This window comes from Carassius auratus, unplaced genomic scaffold, assembly GCF_003368295.1.
Source record: "Carassius auratus strain Wakin unplaced genomic scaffold, ASM336829v1 scaf_tig00022918, whole genome shotgun sequence".
Classification (NCBI taxonomy): Eukaryota; Metazoa; Chordata; class Actinopteri; order Cypriniformes; family Cyprinidae; genus Carassius; species Carassius auratus.
Window position 1 is genome coordinate 4,183 of NW_020525225.1, and position 19,543 is coordinate 23,725.

At 35.2% G+C, this 19,543-nt stretch overlaps 1 pseudogene; it reads left to right on the forward strand.

Annotated features, from left to right (window-relative positions):
• The first annotated feature begins 364 nt into the window (after nt 1-364).
• On the forward strand, nt 365-17,876 carry LOC113077628 (eukaryotic translation initiation factor 3 subunit H-B-like; annotated as a pseudogene).
• The last annotated feature ends 1,667 nt before the right edge of the window (nt 17,877-19,543 follow it).

Below are 19,543 nucleotides of genomic sequence, written 5' to 3' on the forward strand. Positions count from 1 at the left end.
TTTGTAGTATTTATATGCATACATTTTTTTTTTTTACATTTATTTAGAACAAAGTAGTATAGAATTTTACTATGGGCTATTTATCATTTACCTGCCAAAATATTAATTCCTAGAATTTTCAGTTTTAGGTTCAGTTTAAGGTGACCTGCCCCTTTAAGTGTGCTGAGATCTTGAATTTGCATGCCATGGAAGTAGATCTTCACACATTTTTCTGGGCTATCCTACCCTGTCGCAGAGACCTGACAAGCTGTCACTGTCTGAATTTATCTAACAAGTCTGTGAGCCTTGTATCAGAAAAGGGGGAAAAGAAATAAAGAAAAGGACCAAGAGATGGAGACGGGTGTCTAGATGGAACTAGAGTGAGATGGCGCCTCTCATTAGCACTCCAGGTGCTGAGCTGTAACATCACGAGCTGCTGCCCCAGGTTTCAGCATGTGTGGAAAAAAATGCATCGGCTTGCCTGCAGATGACATGTGTCACATTCGATCCTGTCCTTATTTATCCAGGACACGATAAAAGAACACATCCCTGGGGGAAAAAAAGTGGTGACCATGTTTATTTTGCAAGTGTTATTCAGCCAATAAATGTTTTAATAATCATCAGTTTATTTGATAATAATAAGAAAATTTTATCACCAACTATCGTAAATTGTTTTTTTTTTTTTGAGGAAAAACAGTTTTATTTCGCACATTTTAAACGTTTGTAAACGTTAAGAAACGTTTTAATGAAAATTATTAATTTTTTAATAATCACTGAATATTTATTTATTAAAAAAAACAAATTCTCAATATTCTGTATAATTGAGAAAAAACTTCTCAAAAAAAAGCTTCTTTGCACATTTTGAACATTTCATCCAGCCAATAAATTAAATGTTTTATTTATAATTACTGTGCATTTGTTATTCATTAATTTTTTTTTTTTATCACTAATAATTATTATTCAAAATGTCCTATTTTAATAAAAAAAGAATAGCTCCTTGACTTTTGACATAAGAATACTTTCCATCAATATTTAAAATGAAACTCCTTTATGTATTCAAGCCTATCTCAGAATGAGTGCGGTCCCTGTCCCGAATGCTGCACTTGATGTGGATTTGCGACCATGGGGTGTCCCGTTTGAAAGTTTAAGGTGCTCACGACCAGCACAATCTGTTTGCAATGGTGTGGACTTCACTTTTCTTTTTTCTGTTTTATGGTTTGCTATAGGTGAAAATTCCAGTTCCAAAAGTCCAGTTGCTTTGCATGTTTCTGTGTAACAAGCTGCACGATTACAGAGTACAGAGGAAAGCAATGGCTATTATATTTACAAAACCCAAAAATACACTCTGCCTTTGACCTTGGGGTGTTAAAGAGTGATGATTGATGTTATACTGTTTAATTGGAACTTTTTGATCATTTCTTTTTTGGATTCTTCTTTAAAATTAGCATTTTGAAATCGAGGCGCCAACACTGCTGTGCAGATCTGCAATTTTTAGGCCTCCTTGTTTTTCTGTTTGTAAACCACAACATTTGAAGTGTCCACAGAAGAAGTCAAAAAGTTCATGTGAGGTCTCGGGTCATAAAAAAAAAAAAAAAAAAAAACATAAAATAAATCTTCCAGGCAAAAAATCTGGTGGGTTTGGCCATGTTTTTATATTTTTTTTTAGGGTGGTGTTTCTTTCCGAATGAAAATCCATTTAATTACAGGATGCCATCAGCTAGACTCTCATTATCTTGTTTTGTGTGTTGTTGTTTCAAGTGTTTTAGGGGATTTGGGTTTGTATGTTTTGTCTGTTTTTTTTTTTTTTCATTTTACATCTTTTCTGTTTTCTTTATTCTCATGCAACTCATTTGTCCTTGCAAAATCTGGTTTGTGGTTTCCAAACTGTGCTGTGTACTGGAATGCACACATTTTTTACTGCTTTTGAAGTCCGCTTTGTATCCACTCTAAAAGAGTCATTTGTTTTCGTCCCCTCCAACCCTCCTTTCTCACACATTTCCTCTCAGAGATGTGCTCCCCCCAAAGGATCAACCATTTGATTAGTTTACATTTTTTTTGAGTTACTGCTGCCTTCCATCCTATGGCTAGTCTTCATCTCGCAGATGTTTTCTCATGAGAGCGGACCACTTCTTATTCAGTGTACCTTATGAGACTCTCTGGCTGTTTTAATAAAATGAAGCCCCTTGTTATGTCCATCCTCGACATGTTTCCTCTGTTAATAATCCTGCTATCTCCCTTTTGCACTCAGGATAAAAACGAATGGCCTTTGAATTGTCAGAGGGGGTATTTTCGGGACATCAGGATTCTGGCTTGGCACACGAGAGTGGAAATTGTTGTCCAGCTAAGCCGAGGAGTTAATGTGTCTGTGTTCATACATTTATCCCTATCTGTAGTACCAAATCTGGCTGTGTTTGGGTCGAAGTTTCCAGTGTTGACAGGAAGCCCAGTCCTCAAAGTGCACTCTGCAGAAGTGCATGTCTGTCCTGAAAGTGTGTGTACTTGCACAGATACTCATGTGATCATATACTACTGTATACACTAGGGATGCACTCATCTTAGTACCAAGAAATCCTTTTCAGCATCATATATCTTGTTAGTCTTTTTTTTTTTTTTTTGCGATAGTGCATATGCTAGAAAAGACGAGGATGTATTTTTACATGGTACCGAAGCACAGACACTTTATGCACTGAACATGAACAGACTGCTTTTTAATCATTTGTGGATTCAAATAAGATTACCTCAATCTTACTTTGGTTGTCCTCACTTATCCCAACTTTATCCTAAAATCCTTCTGAATATTAGGATATCCAGATGCTATTGTGCTAAATTGTTAATACAAGTTTAAAAGGATATTGATGCTGCTTTTTTTTCATACAGCTGAAGCTGACAGTGACCATAGGCAGTCAGAGAAGATACAATCTACTATATTATGTATTTTTGGAATTTTTGACAGTATTTCTGCACTATATATATATATATATATATATATATATATATATATATATATATATATATATATATATATATATATATATATATATATATATATACATATATATATATATGTATATATATATATATATATATATATATATATATTCTTATTTTGCTCATACTAGGATAATTGTATATTTTAAGCATGTTTATTAAGATTGTGAATATTATTATTATTATTATTAATCAATTATTATAACCATAATTTTGTAAATATTGTAGTTACAATATATTTGTGATAATTGCTATTATTCTAAATTATTATTATTATGATTATCATTATATAATAATTATTATAATTTTTGTATTAATATTATCTTGTTTTAAACATCTTTTGATTTTTTTTCGTGGTTAACAAGACAAAGATATCAAATTAGATTTTTTCCCCACTGTAATAAGACATAATATTTGCTTTGTTTTGATGTTGTGTGTGTGTGTTTGTGTGTGTGTATAATGAAGTATTCTTTATTAAAATTTTCTAGTGCAGAATTCTAGTATTTAATTTTCATCTTCATAGCAATCAAGTGTTTGGCAAAATATCATCATCTTTAATTAAGAAATATTGATATCCACAGCTGAAATCACTTATTGGTTGAGTATCGGTCTCTAGACTCCAGACCAGGCGAATTATAACCCTTAACAGCTCTCTAACTGACAATAAAAACAAAGTGGACATGATTATATCTGTAAGACATTTTCCCTCTCAAGGCACTTTGCATGTTCTTGTTGTTTGCTGTGGCCTATTCTTCAGGTGAAGAGGTGCTCAAAGCTCCACATAATGAGATGGACAACAATCATCAAGCAAAATGTGCAACTGAGAAATCACAACATCATGCCTTCTTTCCCACACTGATGCCTTTATCTTTTTTTTCTCTTGTAGTTCAGGATCAGATGAAGATAAGTTTGCGCCATGTAAACATTGATCATCTTCATGTGGGTTGGTACCAGTCAGCTTTCTATGGTTCTTTTGTCATCCGGCCCTTCTGGACTCTCAGTTCAGCTCCCAACACGCCATCGAGGAGTCAGTTGTGCTTATATATGGTAGGTTTTTTTACTCACACTTTTTTTTTTTGTCTCTATCACTCAGCATGTGCATATAAAACGATTGTCCATATCACTTTGCCAAATTATTTCAGTTATTTCAAAGGTCCTACAACAAAGCAAAAGATCCAAAACCCACAATGACAGTCACCAAGCCAATAGATATATCAAAGTATAGGATAAAAATGACAAATTATTTCCACGTTTTTCCTATACGAAATTGATTTATTGTCCACAGAAGGCACACACTATTTTTCCCTCTGTCTGTCCTAATGCATACATATGCATAGAAACTTGCTGTGCTTCCCCGCAACTTTAGCAATAAAATAGTTTTGCAGCTTTCTCAGTGGAGGAGACGTTCTTCTTCACTGTTCTTGAAGCATTTAAAGCAGTTAAAAACAGTTTCACTCTCTCTCTAATAACTGTGCTAGACTGCATTAATAGCTGTATTATCAAAGCATTAACTGTATTATCAATGCATAATCATTTGCTCTAAAAGCTCTAAAATGACATTTTTGGAATTATCAATGGAGGCTTATCATTCCTTTTATATATATATATATATATATATATATATATATATATATATATATATATATATATATATATATATATATATATATATATATATATAAACCATGTATCATAGTATAATAGTTTCCATATATTAAGCAGCACAACTGCATGGTTTTGCATGGTGTCTGAGAAATTTAGCTGTCCTTTCTGGTATCATCAGATTGCTTTTTTTTCCTCTGGACTTCTCTATCTCTATTTCTGAACATACTTGTTCTCTCTCACACACACACAGACACACACACACACACACACTTCTTTTCTACTGCACTGTCTGCTCTACCACTTTTCCTTTCCTCTCTCTTCGTCTCTCTACCCCATGGTTTCTCGGCTGTGGACAGCATTCCCCCCTTGTGTAAACAGGAGGCTGGTGTGTGTAGTGGGCCCGGCAGAAGTCTTGTCTAGACAGGGTTTCCTCCCCTCTGTTTATTTAGCCTGCTATCGCAGAGCTGATGTGTACCTTCAGGAGTGGATTCACGAGCCGGACACCCCCTCATCTGCCGGCACAGACGCCACCCATCCCAGATGTCCATGGGCCGATGGTGGAGGAATCTTCAGACAAGCTGCATTAACAACAGATCTGTTCCCCCAAACTCACACAAACAAATGCTGTACACCTCTACTCGCCCACCTAACTGGGACAGACACCTGATAAATGCGCTCTGATTCCGGCATGGATTTGGGTGAAAACATAAACATAAAACTTTAACGCTTCATCGCACCCACCTCCTTCATTCACGCCCCTGTCCTTTTCTCGGTTTCGTGGTCCACGCTGCCTCAGACTTCCCCCTCAGGCCAGATGTGGATCCCTATCAGAGTGTTTGTTCAGTCTACTCCTTGTGGTGGCAAGCAGGCGCTCCTCACTAAAAATATATCAGACACCTAGCAGCTGCCAGAAACCCCACCCTGCACCAAACATACTCTCCACATGAACAATGAAAGCATTCAGAGGGCCGATGGGTCCACAAACTGAGACCTGATAGACGTGGTTTCGTATGTCCTTCTGGCTCTCAGGTACTACGGGGTGTTTTTGGGTTTTTTTTAGTTCCAAAGGACATGTTGTGGGACTAGTTGAGATGACTAGTGATTTTTTTTTTCTGATTCATCACACATCATGTGATTCATGATTCAGTTGCTAGTACCTGTATTTATAGTATGTTCATATACATACAGGCTACTTTTTTTTTTTTTTTTTTTGCAATAAATGAAAATAAATGAAAGCTTGATTTTCTCCACATTTAAGTAATGGGAGGGTAAAAAAATTGGGATATCTCATCCATCCATCCATGACCTCTTAAGATTTTTTAAGAAATGTTATGGCTTTATACTTGTTAGTAATTGTAATATAGTTACTACTGTTAAGTAGATAAAGTGTGAACAATATAGCCAAAAATTTAATTTCATTAGAAATTATTCTTTACAGATAATATTATCATGCTATATTATCATTATCATAACTTGAACTACACAAGTCATAGAGACCACTTTGCAATACACTGAAAACTACTCGGCACCTTAGAAATCACAATGCAACATACTTAAAACCTCTTTGAGCATCACAACAGATTTTACAATAGCTAGCGGCAGTCAATTTCTTTTTCAGATCTGTTTTTATTATGCACTTCTGTGCAGTTCTGTATTTTTGTTTTGTATTTATCATTTCAAGGTGCATAAATACATTTCTCCATTTCAACACGTCCTTGAAGAAGACTTCCTGAATCTTACCTCTGTCTGAGCAGATCTTGAGATCTCCTTGAGTTGTTTTAGAATGCCCTTTTAATGTTATTAGGGAAGTTTCATGACGGTATGAAAAGACAGACAATCATCTTTCCACAGTGTCTAAATGCATTTTATTTCAGAACAGAGCTGTGCTTTGGATAATGGATAGCGGGCAGAGCTGACTGGCAAGTTTTGCCCATCTTAGACAGAAAATTAATGATTTTATTTATTTATTTCAAAATGTCATCCTTCTGACAGTAAGATTAATTCACTCTGACTGGCTGACAGTTCTGTTCCCCTGGCTGTTAGATTAACATACCTCATCTTTTCAAATTTAATATCTTCAATTTTACTTTTCACATGTTTGTCGTAACAGCCTTTACTGCCTTTGTTTTTTGCTCTCTGCACAATGCAGATGAACTAGTGTGTGTGTGTGTGTGTGTGTGTGTGTGAGAGAGAGATATATATATAATTTAGTATTCTTAAAGTTATTATTGTTATAATATTACAATATTTTATTCTGTATTATATACTTATTTGTAAATGTTGTAAAGTTAACTTCATTTGGACTGATATTAAATATATAATTTTCTTTAAAGGATATCTCATTATATTATATATTATTTTTGCTTTTTTTACGTAATATTTTACTTTTAAGTTCTATTTATTATTACAGTCAAAATCTAGCATTTTTGTATTGGTGGATGATGGATTGGCTGAGAGTCTGGATAAAGGGTGGACTCCCTTATTTACTTCAGTCTTCCTTGTAGTTTGGTTTGATATTTTCTCTTAAAACTCTGATCTGAAAAAATAAAAGATCAAAACAAAAAGTGCCTTTTGAAATCAGTCGTCTAATCAGCCTAGAGTGCTTGTCTAATGGAGCGATTAGTAATGGAGACGAGTTGAGATCCAATCATTTAATTAATTCTGATCACATAGTGCCTCTCACTCCCACACTGCAGGAGACTCAACCACAAGCAGATCCTAATGAGGGGGATGAAGTCAGAAAAAGACTGGAAAAGAGTAGGGGGAGTAGAAAGGGTGTTCAGAAGAAAGGTAGCTAAAGAAGGCAAGTTTAGCTGTGTTTTTACATTTATGCACTTAGCAGACACTTTTATCCAAAGCGACTTACTGTGTATTCAGGCTATACTATATATAAGTGTTCCCTGGGAATTGAACCCATTACCTTTTGCTCTGCTAAAACAATGCTGTACCATTGAATCACAGGAACATTCTATTTTTACATACAACACCCATTTCGATTGGTTTCGGTGTTTGATTGTATTTCAGCATCACTCTTCTGATAAGTTCTGATTTGGCCGTAATCCTGCTCCTCCTGATTGGCTAAGACTGTCAAATCGCACTGCCGTTTCACTTTCAAAATCTTTCTGACAAATTGCTTGAAATGTGACATTTTGTGCCTAGTTTGGTCAGAGTGTCTGCTTGTGGTTTTCAAAAATGTGATGTCACTTCCAGATTCTGACACTTGTTGATGACAATAAAAACGAGAACATGTTCGAGGAGGTGCCCATTGCCATCAAGAACCCTCATCTCATCACCGTTCTGCTGTAGGAGCTGGAGGACAAATCCACTGCTGCAGACAAACACGAGCTCTTGAACCTTTCCAGCAGGTCTGACCACATACACACACATTACTATACAAGTGAAGTATTTCCTAATGTGAATGAGGACATGTGTAAATTTATACTAGCACTGAGATCTCCCTAATGAAGCTTGCTCACATTAGCAGTAACTCATCTCTGATGAGGACTAATGAAGAGGTCAATGCCGCCCAGGTGATTTGCTCCTAAAGGACATCTGCTTTTAATGGCTTTCCTGCTCGACTGTCTACAGTAAATAAAAGGCTTTTCCTAACAGTGTTCGTTAGAGAGTCCTCAAGACTTTTCTTGAACTTGATGTGAACATTCTGATATGACAGTTCACAAGCAGCTTTACTCAGAAGCTAGACATCTCTCACCTTTATCTGACAGAACAAATGTGCGGATGAATTTAAAAGGCACCATTTCTAGGAAGGGTTTTACCGTGCATTAAAACCCTCTCTGTCTCTAAATTCATCCCGAGCACCAAAACGTCAATTCTGCAGCACAATCTTTGCCTTCAACAGTAACATTTGAAAGCATTTGCTGACGGCTTTTAAATCATGTCTTGCAATGTTCGTGTTTTTAAGAGTATTGGTTTTATTTTGTGTTTGTGAGGACTATGATAGATTTCTGCAATAAAATATCAGAATCAGAAAGAGCCAAGTGTGTTTACACACATATTTAATTCATCTTGGTGTCAGGGCTTCCAGTACAGAAAGTACAGACGTAGTGCAGACATACATATAATTTAAGGTAGTAAAACACTAATAATAAAGAAAGTAGACAATAAATTAAAATAATAATACAAATATAGAGAAAAAGAAAATATATTAAAGTATAATATTAAGCCCATGTATTTGTTGAATATCAGAAGTTATTTGCATGTTTTTATTTATATATTTTGTAATATACCTTACTGTCCCAATAGTTTGGATTAAAATAGATTTATTTTAAATTAATAAATAATTAGGACAAGGATAAAACTGATTTATGTTAAAATAAATGATTTTCTTTCACACCTTTCATAAAAAAATATTAAGCAGGACTGTTTTCACCACTGATAATAAAAAGACATGATTCTTGAGCACCAAATCACATTATAGTGATTTCTGAAAGATCACGTGACACAGAAGATTGGCATAATAGCTTATGAAAATATGTAAAAATTAAATATATTTAACTAGTTAGTAGCAATATTTCACACTAGTACTGTTCATTATTTATTACAATCTTACTGTGTTTTTAATGAATAAACGCAGCCTTAGTGAACGTAGGATAAGACTTGTTTCAAAACATCAAACATTCTTACCAACCCCAAACTACACTATAGCCCAGTTGTGACAATAGCTATAAAAATATTCTAGAATCATTGGAAACAATTGAAATGAGTTTTCTCTGACCCTCAAAGAGATGATTGTCGTGAAGAGCCTGTCTTGTTTGAACCATACTAGATGACCCTGCTCTTTTCTAGGACTCCTGACATTGAGGGTGTAATGATGCTCGGTTCGAGTATTCTTATGTAAACAGATAAGCTCTGTTTTGCATAGGTCATAACGAAGGGCAAACTCGCAGCGCTTGTTGAATCAGTGTGCATGAGGTCAGGCGGCTAAAACAAGCACTCGATTTGGGAATAATAATTGCCACTTAAAAATCTAGTCTAAATTAGCTTAAATGCTAAAATGTCACTTAATCCACTCACAGTTTTTGGGAGAGGTACAGGAGATGCAAGCAACAGCATTTTCTTACATCGAGTGAGGCTTGTTTCCTTCGTTTTTGCTCCATATAAACAGCTAATTTCTTTGGAATAGAGTGAAACACAACATTGAGAAATAGAAGTTAATACGAGCTCTTACTTTCATTTTATGAATGATTTTTTTCTATAGATCATTATGCAGGTCAATTTTCTTCTTCAATTCCTCTGTTTATCAGGGTTGGCCCTCAGTGATCTCACAGATGAGATGATATATCAGATGCTATCAATATTCGCAAACTTGTATTTTCATTTCTTTTCACTCTCAGTTTTCTTCATTTAAAGTCACTCACCATGTATAGCGTGGTCTGTGTGGGAAAGGGAGGGGAAGTCGGGGTTTCCAATTATGTTTTTAATCTTTTAATTATTTTCAGAGCAGCTATGGTTGAAATGATGCTTTTTGGGACAGAAACATGAATTTTTGCTGCTGCTTTTGAATTTTCAAAAGTCCGAGAGGGGTTTGAAGGTCTTACTCATCTGACTAGAAAGGGAATTTTATCTTTTTAATTTGGTCTCGCTTAATTCCGCCTGCCACATTCGTTTTTTTTTCCAGATGAAAGGATGAACCTTCGTCGCATTGCTGACGACATTCATAATTACCTCCCTCTCCGAAACTAGAGGTTCTCATGCGCATACACACAGATGCATAAACCCTCATTATATATTTTAAAGCATTTATGTATGGGAATGTTTAAGAAAAATGATGTATTTTAGATGCTACATCTTCTTAATTCAAATATTACCTTTTCAAGTAGTCCTGTAGTGTAACAGTTAAATATCTTGTAAGTGCAGATATTCCAGGTTGTCTCTAAATTAATATATAAAGGTCCTAAACAAGACATTTTATTTTATTATTTTTGTTATAGAAGGATAAAAATTGTCTAAATTTATTTAATCGTTTATATAATACATTTCTATAATTATATATTTATATAATAATAAAATGTTTACAATCCTTAAAGGAAATCATCAGTGTGTATTAGACTTATGCTGCAGTTAACATATATACAAACTAGAATTTTTTTTCTATATAATTTTTATGAATTTAAGTACAATTTCATAATTCTGGCAGCCCTAAATGTATACTTCAATAAATAGAAATAATTTTTATGTTTTTATCTGCTAATAGTGTCAACAACCAGCATGCCTTCTATTCATGTTCATAAATGCAGATTTGTTATTTTTTAATAAGTAAATACCACGAATTACTCGTGATTCGTTTCTCCAGTTTTTTTCCCCTCTGTTTTTTTTTTTATCGCTCTGGTTTCTCTCTCTCTGGACGTGATTTGCTATTCTTTAAATAACAAAATACCAGAAACACTCACAGACAAGGCGGATTTATCTGTGGGTTTTCAGTTTCGTTACTTTTCCTGATTTCTTTTTTCGTCTTTCTCCTACCCTCCCTCTGTCGGGTTCTCCACATCTGTTTAAGTTATCTCTTTGCAGTCTGGTGTTACCCTAGAAACCAAAGCAAACACTGAACCACTGCGACCGTACTAACACAATACCTCCCTGTCTTTCCTCTCTCTTTTTTTTTTGGTAGCTAAATGAATAAAGAATTATGAGTTTTACAGTATTTTGGCATTGGGACGGGATTTGGGTGGGTTTGTGAGAATGTGTAAGTGTAGGGTGGCAACTGCCCTATTTTAAAATGAGCTCAACCCTCTGGTGTGTCCAGTGCTAACCCCTCTCTATTCCTTTTAATATTTTTTTCTCTTTTTCTCTTTCCTCACGTTCTTGGCACCCTGGTTCTTTGGCTCCCTTAAATATTGTGTTTGTGTGTCTTACAACCCAGATATATATATATACCTCCTAGATATATCTTTGTTGTTGCACAAAGCTTGCAAACCCAGAAAGGGGCTCATGGGCAGGAATTGCTTAATCTGAAAACAAAATCAGCCCCCTGGGTTGCCTCATATCTATCACGGCTGTCAATACAGTGGTGCTAGACTTGTATCTGGCCTGAAAGCGGCTCCCCAAACCACTAAACTCCATGAGCCGCTAACCCAGAGCACTCTGGTGGACTTCATTGACTCTACTCAATGATCTGGACACATCATTGGAATCTGTTTGGCTTCAAGTCTCCCATTAATTGGCCAGGAATGAGAGCGGGCGCCTCTGATCATTTCCTTCACATAAATCCAACCAGTCGTCACCCTAGCTGATTCCAGTAATGCAAGATCACTGTTGCTTTTTTACAATAAGAGGGGTGTCTGTGAGCCCACAATGCTTTTGTGCTTATCCTAACCAGACATGGCGCCATAATGCAGTGAGTGATATCGCTTTCGTTTTTACTGTTGTGTTGTCTTAAACGCCCTATTTTGTTAGTCACTTTTTTATTGACCAGTGTGACTTAATTTCTTTTGTGAATCACACAATGAGAAATTCTGAATAATATGGTTGCTTTTTCCATGCAATCACAAAGAATCCAGAATGGTTCAAGTTTCAAAAAGGACACCAAATGCCATGAAATAAAATATTTTATGTTATATTTTATTTCATTTTATTTTTCATGTCACCTAGTATTTAGTAAAACATTTTTTTTTTTTTTATAAAATATTCAAAGCCTGAAGACGTACAAGCACTGAAAACAAGCTAATATAAGTTGAAATTCTGTGCTTTTCTCCTCCATTGAGCTGTTAACTGCTGCAGCCAGATCATTTAGTGAGCTGGACTCAAGAACCGGCTCAGTCCAAAACATAAATCATTTAGACTGGTTCTGTGAACTGAATCAACTGATTCATTGAGGTCCGACTTTAAAGAATGATTTGTTTCTGAATCAGGCATGCTAGCCAGGGTGTGTGTCAAGTTTAAATAACTATTCATTAAATAACTACTGAAATAAAAAAAAATTCCATTTTCCATATACATTGCATTTAAAAGACTTTGAATATACTGAAAACAGTTTTTTATTATATTGGAGAAAAGCAACTGATATATTATTTAAATATGCTTTTTTGGGGATGAACTATGCTTTAATATATTGTTTCTTTTAGTGTAGACAGACAAATTATGTGACACTCGTCTTGTCTTGTTAGAATAAATAGTCTGTTTCAGTGCAGACAGACAGATGACTTGTCAGGTCACGTCTGGACACTGTGTCAACTCAGTCTCTCTGAAATCTGTTGCTTTGTTGTAATTGTTTTTATGGTTGATCAGTACCTCATTGTCTGTGACACATTACTGTCATGTGTTAAGATAAACGGTTTAGACTGACTTATGACGTTCATTGTGTGTTTTGGCTAGTGTGTGATGTGTTATGCTGTAGCGGTTTGTGATGACTCCAGATGACCCAAACCTTCCGTTAATAGTGCTCCAAAATAAGATGGTGTGAGTTTAATGAGTCACCTTTCTCCTGCGGTTCAGCTTTTACTGGGACACCATGTTCCCAGTCTGACCCTCACCTCATGCAACTGCATCACTGACAGGTTCCATTAAACGTCATGGATGGTATTTTCTTTCCTAATCAAATAATGGATAAACAACTTCCATCTGTCTTTTTAGGGCATGTTATTACTCATTTGAGACTGCAGTCACTGGCGGTTTATTCATGAAGCCCATTTTAGATCAGCAGAGTTTTGTTTTGATTTGTTTGTGTGCTTTTCAGACAGAGAGAGAAACCGAAATGGCTAATGGAAGCCAGGAGATGCAGATAGGGGGTGTAAGTGTGTGTTTATTACTCAGCTTTTGCTTTGTTTGTGGTTTTACTTGGCTGTAATTTAGAGACAAAACTATTCCCAGAACATAGCTAAACCTTGAAAGTGAAAATTATATTTGTATTATTCTTATGGGTCATTTTATCATACAGTATATGTATATGTATAAAAAATAATTCTATTGTCAATGTAACGAAAATATATTTCTAATACAAATATTTGAAAATACAACACACATGTCCTGAAAAAACAAAACTTCACTGCAAATTTGGCATGTTGGTATGTGAACCTATATTCTTGGTGTATCTTTATCAGTGGATTCTAACGGCATGTGTGTGTTGTATGTGGGTATATACAGTAAAAGTGTGTGTGTGTGTGTGTGTGTGAGACAGAGAGAGAGATTCAGATGGCGGGAGAGGGGAAGATCCATAGAGCTCACTGGACTCTGAATAATGAGTTGCATGGTAAAAGATGGAGGTCATAGAGGGATGTTTGCCCTCATTCATAAGAGCTGGCGCACCTCCACAGAAAGACTCTTCAGAAACATTCAAAACTGCTTCCAGGGCCACACACACAAATCCCCTCTTTCTCTTTTCTCTCTTTTAGTCTCCACAGTCTTGCATTGTTGCCAAACTTGCAGAGCCAGCAAACTATATAACTTGCTCTGTGGGGGCAGTTAAAGGGAGAAAAAAAATCTGTATGTGATTTTTATTTTATAAAAAAAAAAAAAATTGCTGTTCTGTTCAGCTGTGGTTTACGGTCCAATCTTCTATTTAAATATACAGCTGATTCCCTGAAGTTGTGTCATCTATTTTGTTCACTGCCGTTTTTTATGGTCAGAAGACCTAAGCTGAATTTGTGTTCCTTTGCTATCCAATCCACAGTCTTCTGGGTCTTGTTCTCTGTGTTTTGAGGGTGCATCTACGGTTTGCCGCTGAACTTCTGGAGTGTCACAACATCGTAAACCGACTGTAAATCAACATTTGCTAAGGACTAGAGTCTTGCTTTTGTAAAACATTTTATTTTAGTATGCAGTGAGTTTGCTTCCTGTCACATCACCTGTTATTTACTCAGACCCATTCTGGCATTAATTTGTTGTGTATACTAAAGCCTGTGTATCTATGTATACCAAAGCCACTAAATCCATAATAATGTTTTGGTCGATATTAGGGATGTTTTTATTCATTTTAATAACTTATTAATATTGGCTGATACTGGATATTTAACTATACATACTCATACATAACCTTTGCCTTCATTATTTAAGTTTAGCATGAACTTAAATGTGTTTTTTTAATTATTGTTAATAGTTTAATGACAATGTTCAGTGTTAGAAAATCTGATTCATTTATATCCATTGGTATTATTTCATATCCAGTCATATTAATAAACATTCATTTTTTTTTTACTTTATAACATTGCAGTATTGTAATACGCTTTTTTAAAACTTTATTTTACACAAAGTAGTATAGAAATTTAAAACCAGCTATTTATTGGTTATTGGCCATAACAAAAATTATCATAATGTAAATGGTGTTATTAAGCATGCTTGTTGACCGAGCTTGTTTGTTACTCATCCAAGATCTACTAGCTTGGACTGAGTAATCATCGACTTGGAGAAGTTGCAGACCAGGTACCATGTTTCAAAAGACTAATCTGGTTTTATCTGGATTTTTCCAGCAGCTAATGAGAGATTACTTCATAGTGCACATAGACGTTACAAGAAGATTTGGTGTAAACATAAATCTGCATGGATGTGCACCAGAGTATACGTGTTCATGGATGATAGAGAGCTGCTCCTGGTTTGTCCGCACCCCCGGGATCTCACTTCCCAACATACGTCCAGCATTTTTCTTCAAGATTAATGGAACATGCTGGCGAGGCTAATTTGTTGTTAATGGGGTTTACGAAGAATAGATAAACTGCTTTTGAAGACATTTCCCCAGTCCTTGGTCCTATGGGCTGCTGTGCTGTTATAAAATATGGATATCATTTTACTACAGTTACAGTGGGACCTGTTTCATATTTTGCATGATACATGCAAATGATCTTGATGTATGCGGAATGTGATGAATTATTAATGAGGAGTCTGTGATATCTGCTTTTTTATTATTCTGTGTTACTCTGTTGATGGTTAAGAAGATGCACTTTGATCATTTGATTTTGATCTGTATGGCATTGCCAAGATACTGGCAGAGTTTTACATTTCTGTTTCAAGTATACTGATACAAATGTGCTGTGAACAAAAATCATTTTATTCCCTGGCATTGAATCAACATTCTAAATGTTCTAAATCCATATAAATTAAATATAATAGATTTTTTAGTTTTTGTATTTTTTGAAGGTCAAATATTATTTAAAACAAGGTAAATGCAGCGAAATTGCATTAGATATAAAGACTTTTTTTCTAGCTCATTTTCCAAACCAAGTGAGAGTTGTGCTTAAAACAATGAAATATAAATAAATGCTTTTTCTTGTTTTATTTATTTGCATTATTGAGACGCCTTCACCATGTTGTTCCTCTGCAGAACTCATCTGGAGAAGAGTGTGAAGATGCTGATGGACTGTGGATGACATCAGTTGGGAAGTTTTCAAGTACAACAACTACTGCCGCAGTCTCAGCAAGCAACAGCAACAGAAACTCCAGGTAATCCATCAGACGGCTACACCTGTCTTTTCATGCAGAGATTTTCCCACACTCTTCCACACCGTTTGTGCCACAGACCTCAAATCATCCTGCTTGTTGAGAAAAGATTTTCACCATGCAGACTGTGAAAACAAGCTAAGAAAGGAACAGAGCCATATCTTGGGACCAGAATATTCCAGGAATGTGGAAGTGGGCTGTGGATGACTGAGACAGTAATATGGTGGGGTGCTAGTTACCCTTAATGGTAGCTTTTCTAGCGTGATGTGTGCTAATGGGAAAACAGGTTGTCACCACAAAGACCACAATAAGGGGCTTGCACTGAATGAGCGTCTGATGAGGCTTGATGTTTCACTCTTGATGTTATGCTCTGTAAGATATAATTATAATACAGTTGTAATTGATGAAACTGTGCAACTCAAAACCCAGGAATTAGCTCTGAGGCTGTAATCAAAGCTTTGTTTCGAAAACACATGGTGCACTTCAGAGGATTGGTAAAGTTTTTAACAATTAAAGATCTCACTCTTAAATCAGTGTTTATTTGTTAATGCACAGTACAGAAAATATAACGTGTGATTCTCATGAGAAATGGCAAGAAATATTTGGATCATAATATCCCCCCAAAAGCACAAGACAAAAACAGGAAATTAGATTTTTTTTTTTTTTTGCATAAAAAGATTAAAAGAATATTTTAAATTTGATCTCACACATCTTAAATAATTACATATAAAATTGAAGCATACATTTTATGTAACTGTAAGAAAAATATTAGTTAATTTAAATATTTCTATTTTTTTTAATAAAAGAAAATAATTGTTCTATCTAATTATTTTTTTTACAGAACTAATAATAATAATAATAATACATTTTTGAGCAGCAAGTCAACATATCAGACTGATTTCTGAAGGGACATGTGACACTGAAAATTCAGCTTCTCCATCAAAGGAATAAATTACATATTAAAATAAATTAAAAAATTGCTTTTCACATTATTAAAGATTTTACTGTACTTTCATTCAAATGCAGCCTTTGTAAGCATAAGGGCCATAATTAATAATTTATTTAATCTTTATAAAATAATACAATTATAATTTAATACTTTTTTTTTACCAACCCCAAACTTAAGAATGGTAGTGGCTGGTACACATGTAAGGATATGTCAAGTTCTGAAATTAAGCTAAATGTAAACACTGTTTATTGTCTCCATGAGTTTTATAGGTGAAGTATGGCCTTGATGTTTCTTCATGAGGTTCACCTGAGTTCAAGAGTTTTCATTCATTTTTAAATATAAGGCTGGAAATCTTTCTGTGCCTTTTCTAGTGTCTGGTAATTTTTTGGCCCGCAGCCAGCCGAGGCAAACACTAGCATTGTTCAGAATCAGGCCGACTGACTTTATGAAGTAAGTGAAGTTAAAAGAGATTTATTGAATGGCTGTGTATCAAGGTCTGTATGAGACAGGAGAGGAGTGCTGGACTCTTGTGCCCTAAACTTTGAGATTGATTGAAGTACATGTGACCTCCCAAATTCCTCTGGAATCACCGCAATGACATAGCCATTCTCTCTTCATTTACTCATTTCTTTAAATCGAATTCCTGATGCAGAAAATGTGATTGATTACAAAGAGGCACAAAGGACACAATGCACTTGGATTATCAGCGATTAGTTGAAAGTTTACTCTGATGTATCCATGTATCTTTTCATTCTTCACCTTCTTTTAAATACACCATCAGTCTTCTTTTTCTGCCACCTCTCCTGGCCTGTCATGGGCATCTTAAAAGACTGCTTCTCAGAAGATTTTCTTTAATTCAGGCACCCCAGAGGTTAATAACAAAATATAGGGATATCAAGTTTGGAATAACCATTTGTTCTTCAGCCTTTTACAGTACATTCAGAGGTGGCAACTGGAGAACACCCAGAAAGTACTTCAGTCTGTGCCCGTTAAATATATTTAATACATGAGTTTCACAATTTGAGAAATAAATGAACTTTTCCACGACATTCTAATTTATCGAGATGCAAGTGTAAATGAGCCATAAAAACTTTAAACATGATCCTTAACAAAAAAACACATGTAAACTTTTTAAATCTAAAGCTTCAAAATGGTTCAATAATAATAAAAAATATATAAATAGATATAAACTATTATTAATATATTAAGTCTAAATACAGTGAAAATTGTAGATTCACACTGAAGGCATCAAAACTATGAATTAACACACATGGAATTATATATGGAATTATATACATAACAAAAAAATGTGAAACAACTGAAAATGTCATATTCTTGGTTCTTCAAAGTAGTCACCTTTTGTTTTGATTACTGCTTTGCACACTCTAGGCATTCTCTTGATGAGCTTCAAGAGGTAGTCACCTGAAATGGTCTTCAACAGTCTTGAAGGAGTTCTCCGAGAGATGCTTAGCACTTGTTGGCCCTTTTGCCTTCTGTCTGTGGTCCAGCTCACCCCTAAACCATCTCGATTGGGTTCAGGTCCGGTGACTGTGGAGGCCAGGTCATCTGGCGCAGCACCACATCACTCTCCTTCTTGGTCAAATAGCCCTTGATGCCTTCAGTGTGACTCTAAAATGTTCATAGTCATGAAAATAAAGAAAACTCTTTGAATGAGAAGGTGTGTCCAAACTTTTGGTTTGTACTGTATGTTTACACATTTCAAGTTTATTAAGTGGCTGATTAGTATCTGCTCAGTAATAGAAGCCAAATCTCTGCTCTTGAACATGAGGCATCCTGACACAGCACTAACCGTCTCCCTCCTCATTTCATCACATTTGGATCCGAAAAGATTTGGACTTGTCCCTTTTTTCTGTCCTGTGGAGTTGAGATGGAAGGGAGGAGGGCTAATTTATGAGGATCATTACAGGGGCCTTGCCAGAGACTGATTTAAAGCAATTCTTTCTAACTTGTTATGGAGGTAGTATATTATAGATCAGCCACTGTCTGAGAGAAAATAGCTGGAGGAGGGCGATATTTCTGTCATGTCATCTTGTACCCCAGACTGCTGGACTATACGTTATGTAACTCTAGAGTCAGGCTGTTTATTCTGCAACATGCTGTTTCCGAGCCTTTGAAAATGGATTAAATTATGGGACATTTTTGCAATCAAACAAAATGACCTAATAAATAACTGACGATTTTTCGATTTGATCAAATTTAGTTTTCTATTTTTGTTTTTTAAGGGCACAATGGTTGCTGTTACCTCAAACACATATTGCAGTTAATTTTTTAAAAGTGATGGATTACATTTTATTTTAATGTATTACTATATTATTTGTATAATAATATGTATACTAATAGGAATATTAGTAAATAAAATATATGATAAATCTTAAATATTTATACATTAGGACTGTGCGATATTGATATAAAATGCCAAAATATACAGTGTTTCACTCCATCCCAATTTGCGCGCACGGAAAGCACTTGGGAAACAGTGTCTTCTTCTGCAGTTCAGTGCAGTTTTAGCAATTTTTTTATAAAAATGATAATAATTAGTATCGAGCAAGGCTGACAGAAGACTGTATTTGAGTCAGGTTACACTATTTGACTGAATCGGATGTTATGTAGAAACGG